Source organism: Chiroxiphia lanceolata, chromosome 1 (genome assembly GCF_009829145.1).
Source record: "Chiroxiphia lanceolata isolate bChiLan1 chromosome 1, bChiLan1.pri, whole genome shotgun sequence".
NCBI lineage: Eukaryota > Metazoa > Chordata > Aves > Passeriformes > Pipridae > Chiroxiphia > Chiroxiphia lanceolata.
Window position 1 is genome coordinate 127,922,380 of NC_045637.1, and position 24,076 is coordinate 127,946,455.

General features: G+C 36.7%; 1 protein-coding gene across 9 annotated transcripts in view; it reads left to right on the forward strand.

Moving 5' to 3' along the window:
- The first annotated feature begins 288 nt into the window (after nt 1-288).
- Nucleotides 289-24,076, forward strand: part of THSD7A (thrombospondin type 1 domain containing 7A) — a 281,746-nt gene continuing 257,958 nt past the window's right edge. For 2 of the 9 annotated variants that reach the window (XM_032686043.1, XM_032686034.1), the window contains exons 1-3: nt 335-368; nt 1,800-1,886; nt 6,947-6,997. The gene's annotated coding sequence lies outside the window, so the exon portion shown is untranslated. Of the gene's footprint in view, nt 369-1,799; nt 1,887-6,946; nt 6,998-12,996; nt 13,083-24,076 lie in introns of those variants that run through there. The other 7 variants (XM_032685947.1, XM_032686015.1, XM_032685956.1 and 4 more) reach the window with 6 other exon arrangements.

The window sequence follows — 24,076 nt, forward strand, 5'->3', positions numbered from 1 at the left end:
GCGGGACTCCCTCGCCGCCCACCCGCGGGGCCGGGGCTGCGCTGCGCGGCGGGTGGGACAGGACCCAGACCCACACCTGGACCCGGACCCGGACCCGAGAAGGCGGCGGGCAGGTGCCCGCACGGCCCGTGTGGAGAAGGAGGAGAAGAAGGCGGACGAGAGGGCGGCCGCAGCTGCATTGCGGATGGAGCCGCTGGTTCCCGGGGAGGGGCGGCCGGGCAGCCGCGTGATGCCGGCGGGGCGGGTGAAGGCCCGCGGAAGGGAGCGTGGGCGGTGCGGGGCACCGGGGGGCGCGGAGCCTCCGCCCCGCCGCAGGAGGGAGGTGCTGCGGGCGCGTCCCGGTGCAGGCGGCGGAGCGACGAGGGGCGGTGAGTGACTGAGTGCGGCGGGCGGGCGTTTACGGAGGGGCAGCACGGCGTGAGATGTCGTCCCGCTCCGGGGGAACATCTGCCCTCCCCGGCGTCGCCCTCCCCGCCGGTGGCGTGGGGCGTGGAGCCGCCGCAGGGTCGTGCGGGGACGAGGCGGGGAGTTGCGGGCGGCTGCGGAGCCAGGCTCTCACCTGCGCTCTCCGCTCCGCGCCCTCTCCGCCACTCGGCTAAGCTAGAGCGGGACCTTGGCCCCTCCTGCCCACTCACCTCCCCTGCTGCCCCGGCGCGGCCGTCACCGCGAGTTGGCGTGTCCTGGCAGCGAGCGCGGGCTGGTCCCGCCGTGGAGTTGCGAAGGTGCCGGGCGGGCGGCTGCGAAAACTGCTCGGGGTTCTTGGAGGTGTCACGCAGAGTTTAGCACTCTTAGAGCGGCTGCTTGGCTGTGGATACACTTTCTTTTTTTTTCTTTCTTTTTTTTTGTTGAGGGGACTGTGAGGGGGGGACAAAGCAAAAAGGCATGACGTGAAGCCATGGCTATAAAAAGCAAAGAAGCCGTCGGGGTCTGCCCGGCGCTCCGTGAGCGAGCCTTCGGCCCGGACTGAAGCTGTCAGGGTGCTTTGTAAAAACCAAGAATTGCAGCCTCTGCAAGACCTTAGAAAAGAAAAAAAATCTCGTTTGTCAGGTTAATTTGTGGGTGTTACAGGAGCTGGGCTGTAGTTTCACCCTTTATACGCGAGCAGTACAGCTCGGTGCCTGGAAGCGTTCAGCGCTGTTGCTGGAATGGTTATAAGGCGTTTTGTAACGGGACTGGGGAAGCTGATGCTGCAAGGGTAGCGAAGAGGCGTGTGAAAAGAGACTAGAGGGGATAGGGACAGGCCTATATCCCATACGGTGAGAGGTCTTCTGGAGCTCTCTTAATAAACCAAAAGGAAAGTAAAAAAAAAGGTATAATTAAAAAAGAAAATAACTCTTACAGTAAATGCTGTTGGCATAAAGTAAAATTCAAGTCGATGGTGTTTCGTTTTAATAACTCAGCCTAAGTGAAATGTAAATCTGTGATATTATGGAAAAAACCAACCAATTCTGGGTTATGGATGCAGTTTTCTATGCTGTATGCACTATTTAATGTCCAACACTGAGGTTGGGATGCTTAATTCTTAGTGAAATTTCTGATGTGGCTGCATTTAACAGTTTATAAATAGGTACTTGATTCAGTGAAGCTCCGCCGAAGAAAGTTGTTTTAACAGACTCTTGTACTTCATTAAAAATGTCCACTTTCTAAAGACTGATCAGGTCATCCTTTAGTTTTAATGTTTGTAGGATAACATAGTAAAATTATATGCTACTTACGTAAAAGTCACAGGACCTATCCTGTCCTTTCTGAACTCTAGTCCTCTTTTCCAAAGACTCTACTGAAAAAGCCATTTTTTCTAGGCGGTCTCTTGGAGGACATCTGGAAGACAGTGGGAGACAAATGTTATCAAAGTTGCTTGAGAACAGCATGCTGTGCTTTGGGAGCAGGTGATTTTTTTTTTAGGTACAAGTTGTCCATGACGTGGTGCTGTTTTGGCTATACTATTGGCTTTGTTTTGAAATGACTTGGTTTCTCTTAAGACCATTGGTATAATAATAGGTAATAATTTTAAGACTTTTTAAAAAAAATCCAGATGTTTGTGACTGATTAATTTTGTGAGACCTGTTCTGTCTTGAGATTCAGCAGGACTGTAGAGATGTTTCTTTTTCTTACATGAAGTTATCAGATGTTTCACTGGGTTTATGGTACTACTCTGGAGTAATACAAGTTTTCTGGTGAGATGGCACTATCTCTACTTCATCACTTCTTTATGTCCTTGGAACAAATTAAGGCTTAATATTGTTGATGGCTTTTCTTTGTAAACTAAGGAATTTAGAGCATCTTTAGCACCTATCATGTTATTCCTGATATTTTATAATTCATTTCACTGGGCAGTACAATATACCAGAAATTCCAGCTGTGCTTAGGCACTTGGATCTGCACTTATCTTCCCACGCTGTGCATTTTATGACAAGGGGCAGTAGTGGGAAGTTGACAAAGTCATAATACTCTGACATAGTAATTCTATATCATGTCAGTGTTCCATATGTTACAGATGTCGTATGGAGTGTAAGAGAGGGATAAGGGAACTAGGATTGCTGCAGTTAGGCCCTCCTTCAAATCCCCATGAGAACAACAAAGTTTTTGTTTGGATCCTATTGAAACACTAATGTGGTCAGAAGAGAAAGGGATAACTTTAAGGATTAGTTTATACCTGATACTAAAAATTTTGTTGAATTAATGAATTCAGCTGAAGTAGTAAAATCCCATGCTTTCCATTCTTGGCCAATGTGCATGCAGTGAAATACCTTTTCACTTATCTCTGCCTGAACTTTTTGAATTTTAAAGGTGTGAGTCACTGCTTTATCACACTTAATCAATAGTTAATCAATGTATCCCAAATGTATTCAGAATGTAATCAGGAAGAGAATGCATTTTAGCTTTTTTCTTAACAGCTGCAAAACTATATTAATTTGATTCTTATCCATAGAATAGTCTACTTTCTCCAGCTCTATTTCATTAGGGAGAAAAGACAATGTGCAGGTAATATAAAAGATATACTAGGATTTGTTTCTTTAATAATATGAAAAAAAAAATCATGCTTCTTTTATTACTTTCTTCTGTACTTGTGACTTTTACAGGACAGAGGTTGAAACCAGGATTGAATGTGTGATGAAAGAAATGCAGGAAAAGATGAGCTAGAATGCTAATATGAACATATATCACAGGGTTCAGTCTGCTATTCTGGATTATGCTGGTGTAAAAGTTACTCTTCCGTCCAGAAGTAGAACTATTCATGAGCTAAATATATTCAGTATCTTCTTTGAGCTATTAGTTTCATTTATCATCAGCTCAAAATGCCTGCCAGAACTGTGCCCTGAACTCAAATTACTGCATACAAAGAAGGTACTCAAATAATATAAGAAGTGGTTCTCACATTTATTTCAGTTTGTAGACCATGAACAATTTTTCCAGTGGAATCAAGTTACCATTTAAATCTTGGTTTCAGTAGACCCATTTCTTTTAATTTTGTGTATTAGACCACTTGGAAGTAATTTGCATATTATCAGTTGAAAATGACTGTTGTAATATTTGAGTATCCACTTTAACTTTCATATGGTAGACTGGTGCTGTGTGGATGTATAGCAGCTTTCATGAAATTTATGTATGAAAACCAAGGCTCTCCTTCCACGATTGTCCTTTTTTCCTCTGTTGTATATTTGGCAAAGATGTTCAAGTTCCTGAATGGTATTTGAATGATGTTGCAATTAAGTGATTAGTCCTCATATTCACATGAATATATAACCTGTATAAGATTTTACTGTGATAGAAACTTGGGTGAAAAATAAAGGAAATATTCACCTGGATGGCCAATATAACAGCAATGGGACAATGAAAATCTAACCTTATGATGCCCAAATAAAGAGGATTCTGAAAGATCTAACAAAAATAATAGTGTAAACTCACAGTAACTTACGATGAGATGAAATGTTCTAATTGCTTATCTTTAAGAAGAAATAATTGAAATTGGGTCAGGTGCTGAAAAGAGCTAACAGGATGGTCTGGTCATACAGAGATAAGGGAGATCCTGATTTGTTTGACCAAGTGAAATGAAACCTGTGTAGGATATGGACTCCATCTGCAAACCCAGGAGGGGATCAACAGAAGGGAAGCAGAGGCTTTGAATAAAGGACATTGCTGTCATGAGAACAACTGAGTATTGCCTGTGATTTGGACCACATGGGTTCTGAAACACACAGTAGTAGCAGAGAGTGGTGGGAAAGTACAGCACAAGTTTTGAGATGGAGTTTGTCTGTTTTCCAGAAAGGATCATATGTGCTCAGGGAATGGTTGTATTTAGCTTCTGTCAAAGCCCTGAATGTCATGCCATGCAACATGCTAATCCAACTCCCTTTCAGTCTGTTTAAAAGGCAACTTCAGAAACTCTTTGTTCCTTTTTGGTGCTTGCCAACTTTTAACTCCTCTCAAGTGAACTTCTCTTCTAGGTCAGGTTTAAGCTGCTTGTCTGCTCCTTAGCAGGCTAATGCCACATTGTGTGCAGCCTGTCTCTCCATTCTTGGTTCTTTTGTCTTTCCTTCAGGAGCCCTTTGGGCTACCTGAAGTGGGACATAAATCTGTCCTGCTCTCTTATTCCTCAGTCTGTGCTTAGGACTGAGTCCCCCTTTGTATGGCCTGACACTCTTATCAATTCATTCTGAAAACACATAATATTCAAAATGGTTTCTAATCAGAGTCCTTTAATAAAGAAATATGAAAAAATGGGAAATGTAGGCATTTTTAGACATTCTTCTTTCATCCTAATGTACAAAGGGCAGGAAGGAAAATGTATGCAGTAGTCTGTGGAGCTGAAACTCTGACAATAATAACAGAAAATTTTAAAAGAAAAGGAGACAAGTTTAGAAGAGCTTTAGTCTGAGGAATCTTGTTCTTTTTTTCCTCTCTCTTTTCGTGTTGTGAGCATCGCTTTGCTTTTGTGTGGCATGCCAGCATCTTCAGTAGAACTACTCGCATTTCAGATAATAGCACAGACTTCTATTGAGCTCTCCATTGTTCCTTAGAGATGTCTTTTGGATTAATCCATTACCAACCATAGTAGAGTATTTGCTATACTCTTCCTGCTTCAATTCAGGATGACAAAATTTGGAAAAAACTGCTCTGTCTCTTGATGGATACCTAGGTAACCCATGTACTTAGGGACTACTTGTTTGTTTGTGTAGAAAGGAATTTACTTCTGACAATTTTGTTTAGTAAAAAGGTACTTTACATGGGTAATTTTAAATGTCATAGGTTCCAAATGGAGAAAGGTAGGTGATACTAGCCTCCTTCTCTTCCCTGGCCCAAGAAGATCAGTGGTGGTAGTAGTAGTATGGAAGTGGAAATCCAAAAGTCATCAGACTTGAATTTGAAGTGTGGGCATGTTCACCCTGGCCAGAGCGAAAAAAGCTGTGAGAACCATGTTTAAGCCATCTTAGCAAACTTGAATGATTTTTTTTTTTAAATATCTCATTATGCTTATGAAATTATTTACCTCCTCTATGGCTTTTTATGTCCTCACTCAATTACTGTCCATTCTTTTGGTTTTATTGTTAATTTTTTTAGCAACTTCTCCGGTTTGGTTACTAGTTACTTTATTCTGCTTACTCTTGTGTATCTGCATCCCCAGAGCTAAGGCAGTGGAAAGTTTAAAGTTGAATTTTTAAGCAAATGCTGCTGCTGGGTGAAAATTCTAAGTGTATAAGGTCTATTAGCATTGTAATGAAGTGTCCATGGGGAACTTACAAATATTTGATTTTTATTAAGACTTCAGGACAGAAATTTCATGGAGAGTTTAGTATTACTTCAGTTTAAAATCTCAGGTTATAAAATTATTTAATTTAGGATAAATTGCCTGAGGGAGAACTTGATGCTTGGTTTTGTTTGTTTGTTTGAGGAAAGAGAATAAATGTGATGAGGAGCCTACCCCAGATCAGTCACTAACAATTTTGTCATTATGTTATCACCTGCCTTAATGCATGTATAGTTCTTATAATCCTAATTTGAAATTAGCCAATATAATAAAAAAACTAATCAGAAATCTGTATTTTTAGAAAATGAGCTTTATATAAATAGGCTTCTGAGTGCTGTGATTCTTCTTTTAAAAATGTGCTACTCAAAGTACTTTAATTGAAAAGGCTTCTCCCTTAGACTCCCCTCAGTCTTTAAGAGTTCAGTTTTGTTATTGAAGGGAAAATGTATTTTTCCATTGACTTCAATATGTGTAAGATTGGATTCCAGCGACCCAGTAACTATATAATATGGTGGTGTTCCTCCAATTAGATACAATTAGTTACATATAAAAAGATTAATCTTAAAATAATGTAACAGATCAAGACATTTTGTGAAATGCACTACAGTGACAATGTGATTATGTGAATTATCAGTTGCATGTAAATCTTACTAAGAATGATAGATAGAAACAATTGTAACAATACACCTTTTGTGGTCTCTGAAATTAATTTAATAAATGTTTTGGAAATTGACTAATATACATATAATGACCTTATTGTTTAGGTCAATGTGAAGTCCAATATATCGGGGAGATTAGTATTGATCAGAGTAAAGCCAAAATCCATCTTCGATTTTGAGGGTCATTGCACTTGGAAATAGATGCAGTACTGCAAATGTTGGATTGTGGAGGGCTTTTACAGTAATTGTGGAAAAATAATCTTTTGCTTGGTTTCAGTGTCTGAAAAAATGGACAACTTGCTAAAAGAGTAGTTATTTAAATAAGTAATAAATGAAACTCCTTGCATCTTTCCTTAGTTTGACAGATGATATCCAACAGTCTTGAAGTTGGTATTAAAGTTCCCCATTGCTTCAGCGGTAGGATTTTGCCCTCACTGTTTGGAAGTCATAAGCTGGTGTTGAGGAAAAGGTTAACCTATGTTTTTTTTAGAGGTTTTTTTTTTTTTTTTAAATGGTAAATTGTTTTCTGTCCTTTCCTTAGATGTTTTGGTCAAGTTCAATCTGCACAGTTGGAGACATACAAGTGGAAGAGGTAAATTGCAATACAATGTACCCTTCAAATATTGCATAGCAAGCATAATCAATTTCCCTGAAGGTCAGCTAGTGCTGCTAGCTAAATAAGAAATCTTTGAACAGAACTTTTTATTTTTGTCTTTAATATATTTTGTTTGCGTGTTTTGTCTGCTATAAAGAGTCTGACCTGGGTATCTCATTTAAAAATAACCTGATGGAAATTTTTAAGATTTTGGCTGAGAGTTTTCAAGTAAGTCTTTGTGAAAATCTGACTTGACTGAAATGTTTATCCTGTATTAAGTGAAATAGCACAAACAGTATTTATCCAAGATTGCTTGGGAAAACATGTCTTGCTTTCCCCCCATATCTTCAGAACCTAAAAAAAAAAAAGAATATTGTTTTGTTTATTTTCTACACAGAAGTCACCTTAGGATATAACTTTTTCTGCAGATAGTACTGGATGATGTTCTCCACAATTAATTAATGCAATTTCATTAAAATCTCTGATTTATACTTTGACCTGTCACCTATCCTTATATATTGAAATCTGAAAAACTATAGTTAAGCTGATAGATTATGTGTTTATATTTATGAATGGATACATATTTCTAATCCTAATGATGTGCTTAAATGCAAATGGAAGTTTATAGGTACATGTGCATATTTATCAGATTGATGGACCATGTAGCATTGTCCTTGAAAATGAAAGCCTTATGTAAATGCCAGCTATTGATATTGGATGTGATCATCAAAGCTGCTCCATTTAAAGATATTTAACTATTAATAATGAGCGGCATTCTAGATACAACATTAGTTCATATTCTGAGAGATCAAAATGCCAAGATTATAGATAGCAATTTTCAGGCTATGGAAGTTCTTTTACCTGAGCAACTCTTATCAGTTAACTTTTCTTGAATTTCTCATAATAGTTATCCTCAGAGAAGATCTGCAGTGTATATATTAAGAAATTCACCTTACTTATACCTGAAATAACACATTGAAATGTATTAGCAGGAAGTTCTAGAGAGGACTAATATATGCCACCTCTTGCTGCACAGATAGTTGGTTTGGATTTAAGACAGATTCAACCAGAAAAAAAAAATTAACCAAAAAATCCTGATAACTGTTTTTCAGAATAAAATTGTTTAAAAATCAAAATGAAACTATTTTTAAAGATGTCTCAGAAAATGTGACTTTTAGTGTGGAAATATTTTTCTTCTTACTGAAATGTTTGGATGAAATTTGTAAGAAAATTATTTTCCAACTGACATTTCCACATGGGGTAGTATTTAGGTCAGTTTTACTAACTAAAAGTTTGTCCACAACTGTATCCTAATGCATCTCATTCCTCTGTTCCAAGTTGTAGTGAAAGAAGATCCTAGAATTGAGTTAAAGAATTTTCATTATTTATCTTCCCAAAAGAAGGAAGCAGTATAGCAATAATAATATAATATTAATTTTATATGTATTGATTTGGTGTTTCTTTTTATCTTCAATAGAACTAGTGGACCATGATCAGCAAAAGCAATGATTTTTCTATTGTGCTCAAGCTTTAACACTTGTTTAATCTAGGAATTATTAAATAAAACACAGAACTAAATGCATGTGAGTTCTTCACATGAATCTTTTCAGAGTATGGAATTCAAGTGCTAATATATTTCATATGTGAGACCTTTAATGCAGAAAAAATATATTATGAAAATTGATGGCAGCCGCCTGACTAATTTATTATTTTAGTTTTGAAAGGCCCACTCAAAATGGGTCAGGCTTGCACTATTCAAGCTGACTTTGAAAAAGTTTGGAGACAGTAGAAACCTGACCTATATTTTTGAACTGGGACTTCAGAAACTGGGCTGAAGGAAAAATCATACTTTATAAACTTTTTCTATGCATAGAAATGTTGATGTTTGGACACTGATTTAATCCTGTTCTAACAATTCATATATTAAATGTACTCCTGAGTTAGGGACTGTTTTATAATTTTATTATAATTTTATCTGTGGAAGAGCAGAGGAGGCTCAAGTTGCATTTAGCCAGGCACGTGTCTATAAAGAAGGTATTGTACATTGGAAAAGTGGTTCCTGATGATTTTTAGTGTTTTGTTGCTTTTTCAGTAGTGGAATTGAGTACTTTTGAAGCAAAAGATTATTTTGCTTTTTTAAAGATCAAGATCATTATAGCACTGATACTGTGCTGCAAAGTGCTATTGCTTGAATTCATTTCACAAGTCTTCAGTAGTGTTTTGCTTGAACTTTGCCTCCAACTATGTTAATGTTCTACAATTTCTCAGAAAAGAGATCACAATCCAGACCTTTTACCTCTTACACTTCCAACTCATTCATCACAGGAGACTCAAATTATCTGACTTTGAGTATGAAAATTTTACATAAATTTCAGTCTATTCTTAATTAAAAAAAAAAGTGAATAGTATTACTAAAAACATGACATTGGGATGCCTCTTAGTGGTGTGGCTTGGTGTGTTGATTTTTTAACTACTACTTTTCCAAAGTGGAAGGATGGCCACCGCAATACAAAAAGTTTGTGAAAGAAGAGGTAATTACCCTTAGTTACAACAGTTTTTCCTCTTGCTGATCTAGATTGTTCTCTACTCTCTGAATTTCTCCATGCTTTCACAATCCTTCACTAAGTTCCAACAACTCTTATTTTGGTAAGCTGTCTGCATAAAAGGATGGCCTATCCTCTGTTTTTTTATATATGAGAACCTGTAGTGATCAAAAAGGAGATTGATACTCAGGATTTTTGGCACTGACTGACACTAGTATTTTGTTGTAATTCAGTGTTTTGCGTGCTGACTTAGGCTTTACAATTTTCCTATGACCATGTACAAGGTCCACTTGAAAAATGAGGAAAGTGGGTGTGCAAATCATCCAGTACACAGAAAATTAAGGCGTGATCTGATCGACTGATACCAAAGACAATGCAAGGCCTTTCTTTAGGGGCCCTCTTGGACAACTTTTATATACCCTTTAGACCATTTGCAGTATGTTAAATTGCAGTGCTTTTTAGGCAATTCTCTTTCAAGTAACTTCGATTTCTAGTTTGTAACAAATGTGCTTTTGAGTTAGAAAAATCTTGTGCATTTGAGATACAGTTTTGCCTGCCCCACAAAAGTTTTCAGGAACACTTGGGATTATCACTTTTTTCTTCTGAATTTGGAAAGAAACCTGTCAAGACATCAAGAGAGCATCTTAACTCTGTCATGACAGCAGCAGATTTGCTGGTCTAACTGCTTAGTTGAGTTACAACTTCATTTGAAGCAAACTTATTTGGGGAAAAGAGCAAGTCTTTTACACAGTTCTGCTACAATCAACTTTCTACCATGAATTTGTTGTATTAAGAGTAGAAGTTTTACTCATGGGTAGCAGTAGCATTACATACCTGCAATCTGAGTGCTGCAAGGTCTTTGTGTATGCTTGAGGCATAACTTGTCATAAAAGTGCTACTGATAAAACAAAAGCCCTTTTCTATTACTTTTTGTCCTACTTGCCAAATAAAAAGTACAGACAATGAAGACTAACAACACTTACTGTAATCTTGTAAAAGTAAACTCAAGCTATTCAAACTGAAGTAATTAGAATATTTTTGTTGCTTAACTTCTGTGATTCTCTTTTTTTAAAAGTTTTTTTTTCTATGTAATCTTGTGGTTAGCCCAGCAAGTGGTTTCCTAATGTAATGTCATTATATGGAGTCAACCACAGCTTAAGCCTGGCAGACAATTGCCATTCAGTGCATGTGGTGTGGGAAGAGTGGCTTTGGATAAAAACACTTTGTGAGGAATTTTAAAAATTATTTTTTTCATTTTGTTTGCTTGTTTCTCATGAAAAAAGGAGACTTTCTTTTGGAAATATAAATGAGAAAATATGTTAATGAGTAGAAAATTCCTTCACATACTCTAGAAAAAGAGTTACAGTGCAGAAGAACTGAGCTGCTGATTTCAGCATTTATCAACCTAAGGATGATGTTTGGAACAAATTCTGCCTCAGGTCACAGCTAAAACATTTATTTAACTAGTCTCATTATAAAGCTTTATGGAGTTCCAAAAGAAATTAGTAATTTAAGAGGACATCTGTTAGTAAATAATTTAAATAACCGTTTTTAAGGTGATAGTCATTAGTTGTGTGTGGGATACTTCTGAAGAACAGTTCTCCAACAGAAAATCATGTGTGACAAGATTACAGGAAGAGAATAAGTTGACAGTCTTCAATATGTGAAACACATTTTTTTGCTGTTGTTAGTTCTTTTAACTATATGTATAAGCTTAAATGCTTTCAGTATTTAAGATGTGGCTTGGACACTGAAGGATGCAAAGACTGGAAGCGACTAGACTGCATTTTAAGGTATACAAACATGCAGTGTGACCAGTTCCTAATAAGTAATCATTTGGGTAATGATTTAAGGTAATTTTGTTGTATCTTCTTTAAAATTAGAAAACTTTCCCCCTTAGAGTCACTTAGAAAATATAAAAGTTTATCACATACTTAAAAAGAAGCTCAGCTGTGAACTTTCTTTAGTACTGATGCTTCTGTAAGAGTTTGTGTGATGACATTTTGAGACTGTAGGGTTTCTTTGGTGTATACAGACCTTTTGCATTTTCTTGTGGCATGACTTAGACTTAATTCTAGTTACAAGTTTCTCAAATCTGCTGTAGAAACCTGTATTGCCCATAATGATTTTATTTTTCTGCTTTCTATTTCTTACTCACCAGAAATGCCATTCTGGGTCAATGGAAGCAAAACCTTGAGTAGGGCCATCTTAGGTTTAGCCAAGTCCTCAATTTATGTGCAAATACAGTCAATTCCATTGGGGAATTCAGGTTACTGTATGCATTAAAATATGTAAAAAATATAGCACCAGTCATAACATAGGGGGACCTTTTTTTTTAACTTTAAAAAGTTCAAAAACTATTTTTGTTACCTATAAATAGCTTACTGGACTCACTTTTTTCTCTCTTGTTCTTGATACATTATAAAGAAAATTCCTTCAGGTCTTCAAGGTACCTTGAAAAAAATTTTTTTTTGTCACTATAAGGGAGATTTTTATATGTTTGTTGTTTACTACTGTTTGATGGTTAGATTATTTACAATAAGTATATATCTAAGAATATTAACTTCAAAGTATATACAATACTAAAGTTACTTAATTGTAAAATCTAAATATTTTTGAACTTAGAAATGTTGGGGAATAGAAAGGATCCAGAGTACAGTTGAAAATTTTCTACACTAGCAAATAATTGATTCCTAAAAAAGTGCATAATAAATGGAGGTAGCATAAAGTGATCTTTTGCTTGGAAGAGACTGTCAGCTTCTACTGGTTGGCAGTTTGTTGTGTTCCATGTCTAAATCTCCATGTGCACCTAGTGTTTAATGATTTATACTTTACTACCCTCTATAATCCTCATTTTTAGCATTTGACTTTCTGAGTATGTTGTGACAATGAATTCCACAAAACTGTTAAGCATCTGTAAAATAACTGTTCCTTGCACTTGAAAATTGTCAATAATTTTATTAAATAACCTCAAGTTCATGAGCCTCAATTTCTCTTTAATACCCTTAGATTTTATGGACCTCTACTGCAGTCACTCTGTGTGTGTCTCTATTTCATGATGAAAAATACTTTTTTTTAAGTAAGTCACAGTATAATCTTTGAATCCATGTTGTTATGCCCCATATTTTTTCTAGTTCTTCTGCATCTCTGTAATGATGTAAAGCGAACAGCAACCAGAATTTGAGCTACCAGGGAGCCATGTGTTTTTATAAAATCACATTATGATGATTCTTGTTTTGCTATCTAAACCTTTTCCAAATAAAACTCCTCCCACTCAGACCCACTGCCAAAACTGATAGATTTTTCTCAGCTGCTGGACGTCAAGGTGGCATTTTCAGATAGTTGTCCTTGATGATTCTAGATGTCATCCTTCTAAGCTGCTATAGAGCAGCTATATGTGATTGGGTGTGTGTGTGTGTGTGTATTTTTTAACACATTACTTTACATTTATAGGCAGTGGATTTCACCTATAATTCAACTTTCTACACTTGCAGTTTTGAGAGCCTTCTGCAACTTTGATCATTCTGAATTATTAGCAGGTATGTTTTTCCTTCTTTATCACTTTTTTAACAGTTACCTTTTCTTCTTCACTTACATGTGGAAGTGTATATATAAACACATCTATCTAGAGATAGATTATATGTATTATATTTTGAATATCGTATATCCATATTATACATTTATATGATATATTGTAACGAATGAATACATTTCCTTTATAGATGTATTTGGTTTTAGCATCAACATAAAAGCACAGACATGTTTAATCATAGCCTTACTGGTAACTTTCATATATCCTGCTTAATTGTTATACCACCAGTTTTGTAAAATTGCAGAAAATTTCCAATCTAATTTTGTAGCCATTCTTCCTCCTGTTAAAATTGTGTCAGTGTTGTTTGAGAGCTCATTCTGGGGCCACCAAATCTGAGACTTGTACTGAGGTGCTTAAAAGTAACAGCTGGCATCACAACAAATTTTTAATAGTCCCATATCCACCCAAACAAAATCCACAGTGTGGATTCGCCCGGAGACAGGAATTTTTTGGGGGACCCTGGAATATATTTATTTTTATGAAGTTTAAATTTGTAAAGCTCTAGCTCTGTAATTTTAACTTATGCTTCAGTGGAGTTGAGCAGTTGTGATTTATGAAGAGTTCACTGTAATTTTGCAAGTTTTTGGAAGTAGCTCTCTGTTAGAGAAGCTCCACAACTGGAAAATATAATTAAAGCCCAGTCTGCACAGATCAGCAAAATTTTTGCCCTCTCCATTGCACCTGTCTCTCATTGTTCTCTCTACAATTGTTATTGTATTCTGAGAAGATTTAGTTGAAGAAATACCAGGTGCATTCATACCTTCTTAAAAGTAGTACCCTGTGGTACAGGAACTGCGTATGGACAAGCAATATCTGTATGTGTGCATTCATCACAGGTGCCAACACTGCCATCAAAGTGTGTTCATAAGCATGGGGGTTTGGTGAAGGCATGGGAATGTTTTGTGGGATTTGTGAATCCTCACCTGGCGGTAGAGGCAAGTTTTTCTGTCCTATGTCCCCTGCTCTTACATAGCAAAGCAGCAGGGACTTGCTGGCAACTGAATACTGTCTGTGGGCTTGTGGTGAAGGGGAGGTTAGACCCAGGTCAAAATTGTTCATGTGCTGTGAAGTGTTGAAGTATTTTGTTTGAGAGAGCAGTACTAATACTGCTTTATGTCATACCTACAGCCTGTCAGATATTCAGAGGGCTGTATTGGTGTTCCATATTGTTACTTCTTGGTAGTTTTGTCTTCGGATGTCCTTCCATGGTATGAATTTATAAGCACATTTAAAATATGGCTCTTAGTCTGTGGTGGATAAGGACATTCTTGTTGTTTTCCTCACAGTTGAGTGCAACAAAGTGCTTCTGTTGAGTAAATTTCAGTTAAGAGTTCAGCTGGGTCAGAACAGCACTATTAAGGAATATTGGACTCTCAAAACAAACCAGAAAAGATTAAATAATTTTTTTTTCTAGCTGAGAGGCTACATTAATAGAATAAATAAAATTGAAGGGGAACAATCACCTCCTTACTTAAATAAAGAGAGTTTTTAAAAATGTGTTTGAAATCTGGATGTTACTTTTCTTTTGTAATGTAATTAGATCTGGAAAGATGTGTGTGAGATTGACTCAATGCCACTCTGTGCTGCAATGCTTCCAGGAGGAAGCTGTTGCACATGAGAAATAGGGTTTGGATGGATTTCTTTTGTTGTTTTGAATTTTATTTATTTGTGGGTTTGTGGTTTTGTTTTGTTTATTTCTTTTTTCTTTTCTTCAAAGAAATGCTTCTTAAATACCTAGTATTTATTTGCTATGACCTACCTCCTGTGTGATATTGATTATAAGTACATTGGGTACATCTGCATTTCATTTTAAACAGAATGAAAAAGCATTGCTTAATCTTGTTGAATAATTGCACTTTGTTTTCATTCTGGCAAAAGTTACGTCTTTCTAGAAGAACCAAATGTCTGCATGTGTCCTGAAATGGTCCCATTTAGTGGATCTGAGTACTTTTATCTGAGTTCTGGTTCAAACAGTGATGGCAAGACTTAGTCTGAAGATTTTTGATAACAGTAGGAATACATGTAGGGAATTATCTTGATTTAATCTCACCTGTCAGCTCTAAAGAGTTGTGCTTCTTGATTTGCTGTCTGTTAATTGACTTTTCTCTGGGCAGCACAAGATGAAAAACTCCCCTTGTAGGCAAAGTCAAAAGCCTGAGAGGGCTGAGGTTAGTGCCATTTCTTAGCAATGGCCTTAGAAGGAGCCAGGATAAGCCAGAAGGGTTGCCTATCTTCTTCAGTTATGCCATTTTCTCCATAGCTCCTCATCTGAATGCAATGTTTGTTGGTGTTAGAAAGAATCAAAATAATTAAGATGGAGAAATGAAAGAGTCGTTGAGTATTTATCATATGAAAGATAATTAAAAACTAACCCCATGATTAATAATTTAGTATTTATTAAATTATATTATACTGGGTCTGTAAGAAGAGGAAGGATCTAGCATTTTAATTTCCAACATAAAAAAAAAAAGGAATAGTTTAATGGATGGGCATTTTTCTGCAAGTGGTTGTTGTTTTCCTGCATTATATATCATTCCCACTGAAACAGACTTGCTTTTCTGTATATTCCTGATTGTTTTAGCCTTACAAAAATTGACACATTACTTGAAGATATGATGTGTCACATCCTTGTGGTCCTTTCTGGGTAAGATTAACATCTACCTTCACTTTAAGCCAACCAGAAGTAGAGAAAGTGCTGAACACTTGTTAAACTCTAGATGAGACCTGAACTACTTTCCTTCAGTAAATTGTTCTTGCTACGGGTTTCCCTCTGGCTTTAATGCAAAATAGGATGAAAAACTGCTGAAATTTAATCATTTGCTAGCATTTGATCAGCTCATATGATCAGCTGACTTCAAGTTAAGTGTTCTGTGTGTGACAAGTTTGCCGAATTTGTCCTTGCTTGGTATCTTGCAGAGGCCAATGTTGCAGTAGTGATCCCTCTTCAGTCCCTTGCTGTGAAAAATGTTTCACTTTCTTGGTTGATCTAGATCATAACCTCTTGATTTTGGCATTTTTGTTGTCCTGTTGCTTGTGGCACTACTACAAGTTTCTGGGGCAGCATGTTATCCATGAGCCTTGTGTTGGAAAGCCCTGACCTGCTCTGGTGTCACTCGCCTGTGGGCAGACCTGTGACAGGGACCCTCACTGTGACTTCAAGAGGACAAACAGTGGCCAGAGCTGCAGTTCTGTTAAAGCTCAGGGCCACTTGAGCAGTGAAGAAACATCTCTGACAGCTTTTGCACCAGCTGTCATTCACAGGCACTTGAGGAAACCCACAAGAGAGATCTACATGTTGGTCACCCAAAGGTGAAAAGCAGTGGTGCATGGTCTTGCCTTGCTGTCCTCCCTGCAGCTGCCTGAGGTGGGGAGCCAGGACCCTTCAGGGCTGCCTGTGCCTCTCTGGCTGGCAGAGATCTTACTGCCATTTAATGGGCATCCTGTATCTCCCCGAGGTCGTGGCTGGCTCCTTCATCGCCTTGATGCCTGCAATCCACAGCACGTCTCTGCAGTACCACACTGCTTGTGACTTGTCATGTTGGTCTGCTGGCATTGACCCTGTCCCTCTGGGGGTCCTGCTGTCCTCAGGATTGTTTTTCAAGATATGGTTATCAGTTTAATTTGCTTAAAATTTGCCATAAGGAGAAATAGGCCATGAGGACTCTCTTCCTGGAAGGAATTTCCACCAGGCAAAATCTGTCACAAAGCATTAGCTGCTCACTGTCACACTGTGCTGCTAAAAAAAAAGAGCAAGTGAAACTAAAATAGTTTATCTCTCTCTCAAAATTTCACTCCATTATTCTGTATATTATATGTGCTATTAGGAAGATAGGATCCTTCAGGAACCATCCTGTTCTGGTTGATGCTTTAAATCCTGAAATCTCAGGTCTCTGATACTTTTGTCTCTGCTGTAGATAGTTTTGTTGTTGCATAAAATTGTGAATTTCAATGGAGAGTAAGAAGAAAATGAGCTCTTAGCATTTGGTGAGCCTTTCCCCAGAGTTGGTGGATTTAGTACACCAGGGTGAACTCACTGAGTCCTTGAAGTTGTCTTTAATGATACAATCAGTCTTAATACTTGGTGGTGGTTATGCAAATTTGGAGACTAAAAAAATGCACTTTTGTAAGATCTAGATCCACTGTATCTAATACTTTTGGCTAAATTTGACATGAGATAAAGTTTGCCTACTTGGACTTTCTAGAGGCACTTTTTTTCTTTGTGTTTTCAAAATATGTGAAGTGCTGACAAGAGCTAAGCAGTCCTCAGTTTTCCCCTGGAATCTCTTAAGTTAGTTGGTCTTAAATCAGTTCTGGTGGAAGAAGACTACTTCATAACAAAGAGATTATGTATTAGTTCTGAAGGGTAGATATGTAGCTTTGGACTTGTCTCTTCTTGAGGAATTTTTCTCTAGTGTTTAATACTCAATGCAAATTTAATAAATAAAATCCATTTTGTTTGAACAGATATCACAATAAAAGAATAATAAATAAGCATTTATTGGTGTGTGACAGGAAGAAAATCAGGAGAGAGTGGACCTGTAAGGCTTGGAATTTTTCGTTGATTTTTCTTTTCAAATCCATGATAAAAACGATGTTATGCCTCTTGGGCAGACCACGTTAAGGTGCCACCTGATCAAACCCTATCACTCTTTACAATAAAGCACCTCATCATTGGCAAATGTTATAAATTGTTATTAATGATTACTTTGTGTTTACTTCTGGATTCCGTAAGGTTGAGCATAGCAAAAGGTCCAGACTAAAAAGATCTGTTGCTCCCTCTTAAAACCAATGAAAACTGCATCAGCACCAAAAAAACCCTGTTCAGCAGTACTGTTTAGCAATTCCATGTCTGGAATTCCAAGTTCTGTTTTGTATTTGTTAACATATTTTTAATTAAAAACCCTCGTATATTATTAAAATAATCAGTCTTAAAAACATTTCAGTTATTGGCATTTGAGATATCGCATTTTTGTATATAATTGCATGTATTGTTGATGTTTCTATGACATTTGCAGAATCAGCATCACACTGAATGTAAATCTGTGGGTTATCCTTTTTTTGATTGGCTGATTTTGTTTTAAAAGAACCGTTTGCTTTCTCTTTTTGCCTTGTGTTACTTTGTAACTGTTTGACCCTTTTTAAGGCAACATTCAAAGCTGGGGAGCTCTGTCAGCATTTTGAATACTTTGGGATGCATGCTTTCTGCTTCTGAAGGCTTTAGAGTATTTTATCAAGTAGTTGTTATTTAATAACCTGGTTTTTAATAAATAGACCATAGTTGTCACTGATACATCATTTGACTTCCTTATGATACAGGAGAAATACATTTTGAACACTTATGCCTTCTGTCTCCTAAAGAAGATCAAAAGATAAAAGTTTTTAACTGTGAACTCATTGCTTGGTAACTTAGGTGTGCCTTTCATTTAACTGCCAGAGCATCAGTGGAGCGTGTGAATTTGTGAAAGGTAATGATTTCATGACCAGACTAGCCAGGAGAATTTCAGCTATAGCCTTAACAAGTCCTGTTATTTTTTTTATTTTTTTTTTTAATTTGGTTGTTTTGGTTTGGGGTTTTTTGTGTCTAATGAAGCTTGACCTAATAGATCTCTATGTTTGTTTAACTGTAAATTGAGCTGATTTAATTTATCTTTTTCTCAAGTCTTAACTGTGTTGGTAAACTGGGTTCTGCTAGAAACTGGCATATGGAGAGAATAATGTTGAAGTGTTTTAGGATCTGCTCTGTGAATTCCCTTTGAGTTGATTAGAGCAGACAGCTCTTGGCCCTGAAATCAACATGACTGCAGAAGGGATTTGGGTTACTAAGAAATGTCGCAACAATACAAGTGTTTCATTTAAAAAAATAGATTGGCTTATCTTAGTTAAGAGGGGAATTTCTTTAAAACACACTTTTATTTTAAGAGGTGCAATGTATATTCCAATCAAGGTTCTGTGGATATTTTCATTATAGTATCCACACATTTGGGAATATTTGAGATTATTGGAAATATTTAGATTATTTTACTACTTTCTTTTTATGTCTGTTTTTATTTAATGCTTATAAGTAAGCAATACAATGTTTTTAGCTTCTTGATTAAGAAGAATTAACTTTCTTAATTAAAATATATGTTCTGTGATTTCAAGTACTTTTTTATGAACTTCTAAGCAAATGGTTTTATTACTGATGTTTCACTAATCTCTGTCTGTCATTCTCAGGTAGGATGGTAGTATCTTTTTACTCAGAAAACTGAACTTGGATACTACAACTTTTGTACCTTGTACAACTTTTGTATAATATCAATTCTATCAACTAATTGATACAATTAGTGCAAACCCAGTCTAATTTTAGAGAAACCATATATTTTATTGTTTTCTTTCCTGAGCAGAATCACAGTAAGGGAAAAAAATAGCTGGGAAATAAATCCAATAACTTGGTGAGAAACAACAAGTGCCAGAAGATTAGCTCAGTTGGTCAGAGCATGGTTCTAACCTTAACACCAAGATTTGTGGGTTTGATCTCCCTATAGGCCATTCGTTGAAGAGTTGGACTGGATGATCTTTGTGGGTCCCTTCCAACTCAGATTATTTTGTGATATCTCATCCAGAGTAAATCTTTTGAAATCTCTTACTTGGTGCAAGTAATATTGACATCATTGAAAATTTTAATATAAGAAGTTGAAAATAAATATTTAGGCATCACATAATTTGGAGAGATATTGTCCTTACTTGTGGGACTTTAGGTTGGTGTGAAAAGGTTTATTCCTGTAAGTAAAGCAGATTTGAGTTGGTCATATTGGTCCTTATCAGGTTTTAACTTACAAGGAAGCCAAAGTGCAGTATATTCTTTTGTCTCTGATCTCATCAGATGATGCTTTCATTTTCTGGAATAAAACCACCTGTCAGCCACTTGTCTCCTGATTTTTGGCATGCTTTTGTGACTTATCTGTTATAAAGTGTACTCTGCTTATATTTCTCAGTTGATAAGGGAGCTTTTTGGACCTGGGTAGCTTAACCACCTAGCCTAAGTTCTTCAGCCCCTCATTTTCCTATGCTGCCAGGATCTCAGTGAACCTCGGTTCTCATCTGTGTGTTGGTGTCCTAGGGTCAAGATGCCAGCTGTCACACATGGAGTGCTCCCTGATGGCTAGTACACCTCTAGGAGCACCCAGAAGACAAGCAGCTGGCAAAGGTTCGAGCATGCCACTGTGGTAGCTTTTACCATATGGATAATATTGGTATCTCTGGATTGATATGAAACCACTGTGTAACCATTAATGTTCATCACTTTCTCCAGCACAATTAGAGGAAAATTTACATTTTACATTTACAATTTACATTTTATAAAGCAATCATATATACTGCAGTAAAATTGGACAATCTGCTGCTTCTTCCCTGGAGAGTTGGGAGAATAAGCAAAAAGTCACAAATGTTTCTTGGATGGTTCATTACAAAATTATTTATGATAGCAAGTAGTAAAGAAGTAAGAAGCTTAGTAAATAAGGGAAAGTGATTTGACAAAATAAAAGCAAAGTACCAGTAGAATTTGGTTAAGGAGTATCCAACACTGTTCAGGTTCAAGATTTTTGGGTAGGTATTGTGACCAGACGTGTCTGGACTATTTGGCACTGATGTGTGGACAACCTTCTGGCTGCCTACTGGAAAATCTTTGTATATGTAGTAGCTAACTTGTAATTAACATCCACTCAGCAATAAATATATTGTTGCCTTGCATTCCTGCTGTGACTAATTTCTGTAGATGTTTGTGTCAAGAGTGCTACTAGGTGACTAACTGAAGAGAAAATGAGTTTTCTCACAAAATCATGAGTACAGAGTGAGCTGTTCATGAAGCAGTACTTATCAAAATATTTCACCCCAAATTTGCCAAGTCTGAGATGTGACACTGTCTATCTTATGATAAACTCTTTCAGAGCAGAGGGAGAAGACTTGTGAGGGGCTATCAAGAGGAGATGTTGGGATGGTGATTGCAGGCTGGGGTGTGTGGTCCTCACTGTCCGTGTGGTGCCACTGATGGGAGCCATGCAGGAGACAGTTGCTCCAGAAGTGACATCTCTTACACAAGTTGGTTTTCTGCTTATTTCCTATTGAGATGCTTCTGGATCCCTGATGGAACCACTCGTGGAGGCTTTGTACTTTGAAAACAAAACCCTTTTCTCTCCTAGGTATAAGTGACAAGTTGGTATTGAGGAAGAGCCTTCAAAAGTGTGTTTTAGTCATCAGCTGTCAGAAAGTGTGAGGCTTCTTCCCTTAGCAAATGGTAACAAATAAAAGCCCCTTGCCTGTTGTTTGATAAACGTCTTTGAAAATCTCATGGAGCCTGTTAACAGTTGGTTTTGTGTTGAATTGTCTTCAATATAGTCCTGGAAGTTACAAAAATAAATTCTATCAGTTTATCAGGAAGGAACATGAAAATGAAGGTCGGTAAGAACCTGTGAGCAGTCTGTTATAACAAATGAGTGCCAAGAGATGTGGGCTTGATTTAGGGTCTTTGCTACCAGAGAGCATTATAAGACAAGTATTATAATTTGATCATAAAAAGAGTAAATTGAAAGATGTATCAGAAATCACGAGCAGTTGTGGATATTATTTGTGTTTGGCTGACAATATGTGAGAGGGAATGTGTTATGATACATCCTTGTCATTCAAAGGCTTTATTTTTAGTCTCACTTTCACAGTTGGTTTCATTATCTCCAGCACTATAAATCATTCATACACCATAAACCATTTAAGCTGTGCATCTTTGTTCCTGAAGTATAAACTGTAGTATAAAATTCATGATAATCTTACTGGTATCAATTTGTCCTTAGACCCAAATTCTACTTCCCTTGAATCTCAAGTTTTCTCCTAAGTAATTAAAAATATAAAATGATACCTTTTTAGTAACCGAAAGACTTTCAATATTAGTTTAACTTAGATTTTATTATTTATTTCTTTAATTTTTTTTAAATTTTAAATTATTTTATCCTTTTACTCGTTTAGACAAAGATGTAATAATCTGGATTGATATGAAATCTTACAGGAATTTTTATAGTAAATATTGTTCAGTCTTAAGGTTTCCCATGATGGCCAAAGGTTGAAAGAATGTTGTAACTGAAAGCTTTTTAATGAAACCTAAAGGGAAGCAAACCTGATTTTCTAGTACTTAAGAAATCTACAAAATGGCTACTTGTAAATTTTGAATTCCCAGGTAGTGACTAGCATATTGAGTCTGGTTTTTTTCAGACTCACAGGTGAACTGCAAAAACGCACATCACCAACAGGAACACTGCTCTTACTTCAGAAATGGCACTGTAGCCTGTTTTCCATATCTTAATGCTCTCCACGAGAGACTCGGATTTTTTATTTTTAATTATGTTTTTAATAGATAACCTCATCCAGGCTAATTTTTTTCTAGACTTCCAAAGAGGGATTTTTCTAAATCCTTCTTTATCCTCGTCAGCCAGTAAACCATACTATGTTTTCCCTGAAAGTCACAAAGAAGGGGAAAAAAAAAGGCATTTTAAGTTTTTTCAGCTTATGATATTCTACAACAAACTACTTGGTTTGCTGCAATATATGCTCACTCATCACTGTGGCTGCAATTTAGCTAGGGAAACTTTTAAAGGAAGGATCCTGTTCTCTTGTGAAATTGTGGCATTTTTCTCTATTGTCACTCAGGAATAAGATGATTTTGCACACCTCATTTATAGCTAAAATTGGGAACTATAAAGCATATTTTAGTGTTTGTCAATACAGTTTTACAGAAATTGCAGTTATTGTCCATGGAGAACTCTTCTTGCATAATAAATGAATTTAGAAACTGCCATTCAAATACCAAAAAAATGTTTAATTTGAATCTTTAAAAATGGACCACTGCAAATGAATTTAATTAGGACATGCTGTCCCAGAAAAGCTCCTGCTTGACTTTGAAGATCTGGAACAAAAGTGATCATTAGAAAACAGCCAGCTATCATAGAGAAGAGGCAGCAGGTTTTTTGGTTGTGCTTTCTTTTTTTTAATTTAAATCACCATGTTTACTTTTTGCCTTTGTGTAAATTTGCATATCAGTTCATAGTATAGCACAGTTCAGCAGGAATAAGCCTTTGTTAAGGTGATGGAAAATTGGGCAATTGTTGAATGTAGTACTAGCAGCACAGAACTAATAAGCATTAGTAATACTGGATGTTAAGTTTTGAATACTTTTTCCTCCTCACCTTTCCATAACCATTTTAATTTTTAATAACATGTAGTTGAAGGAAAATTATCAGAGAGCGCAAAAGCTCTCCTGAATTGTATTTAATCAGAAAAAGTAATATTTCTTCTCTAGTGCCTTACATGTTAGTGTAGGCATAAACTTTTCAATACAATTTAACTATAAAGAGTGAGTTTTAGTCCTTCTTGTTTCAGAAGACAGATGGATGACACTGCGACTTCCATTGGGTGTAGCTCACTGGAGTTTATTTAAATCCACTACTCTCCATACTGTAGGCATAAAGGTTTTTTTTTTTAAATACAAGAATAATTTCTGCATTCACTCTTTTAATGTGTAGTGTCACTGCAATCACCCAGTAAGATTGTAAGGTTAATGAATGACTTTCAGGAGAAACAACTTGTCACATGTACTTCCAAGTTGCATGTCAGCCATTCTGATTCCCAAGTCAATGTGAATTCATAAATAACAGCTTGATTTTTTTTTTTTTTGGTGGGTTGTGTCTGGTTGCCTTTTTTTTTTTTTAATGGACCTCTTATGTTCTTACATCTCTGAAATTTGAAGCGGAGATAATCTAGTAGCTAAATAACCTTGTTCTAATTCATCCCAGAGACCAAAAACATGGTTTGTATTTGTGATTGTATGCTCAGAAGAAATGGTTGGAAGGTAAGAGATGGAAAAAAATCAGGTGATGAGTAAGTGTGAAAGTGAAGGGAGAATAGAAATAGAAGTAGACT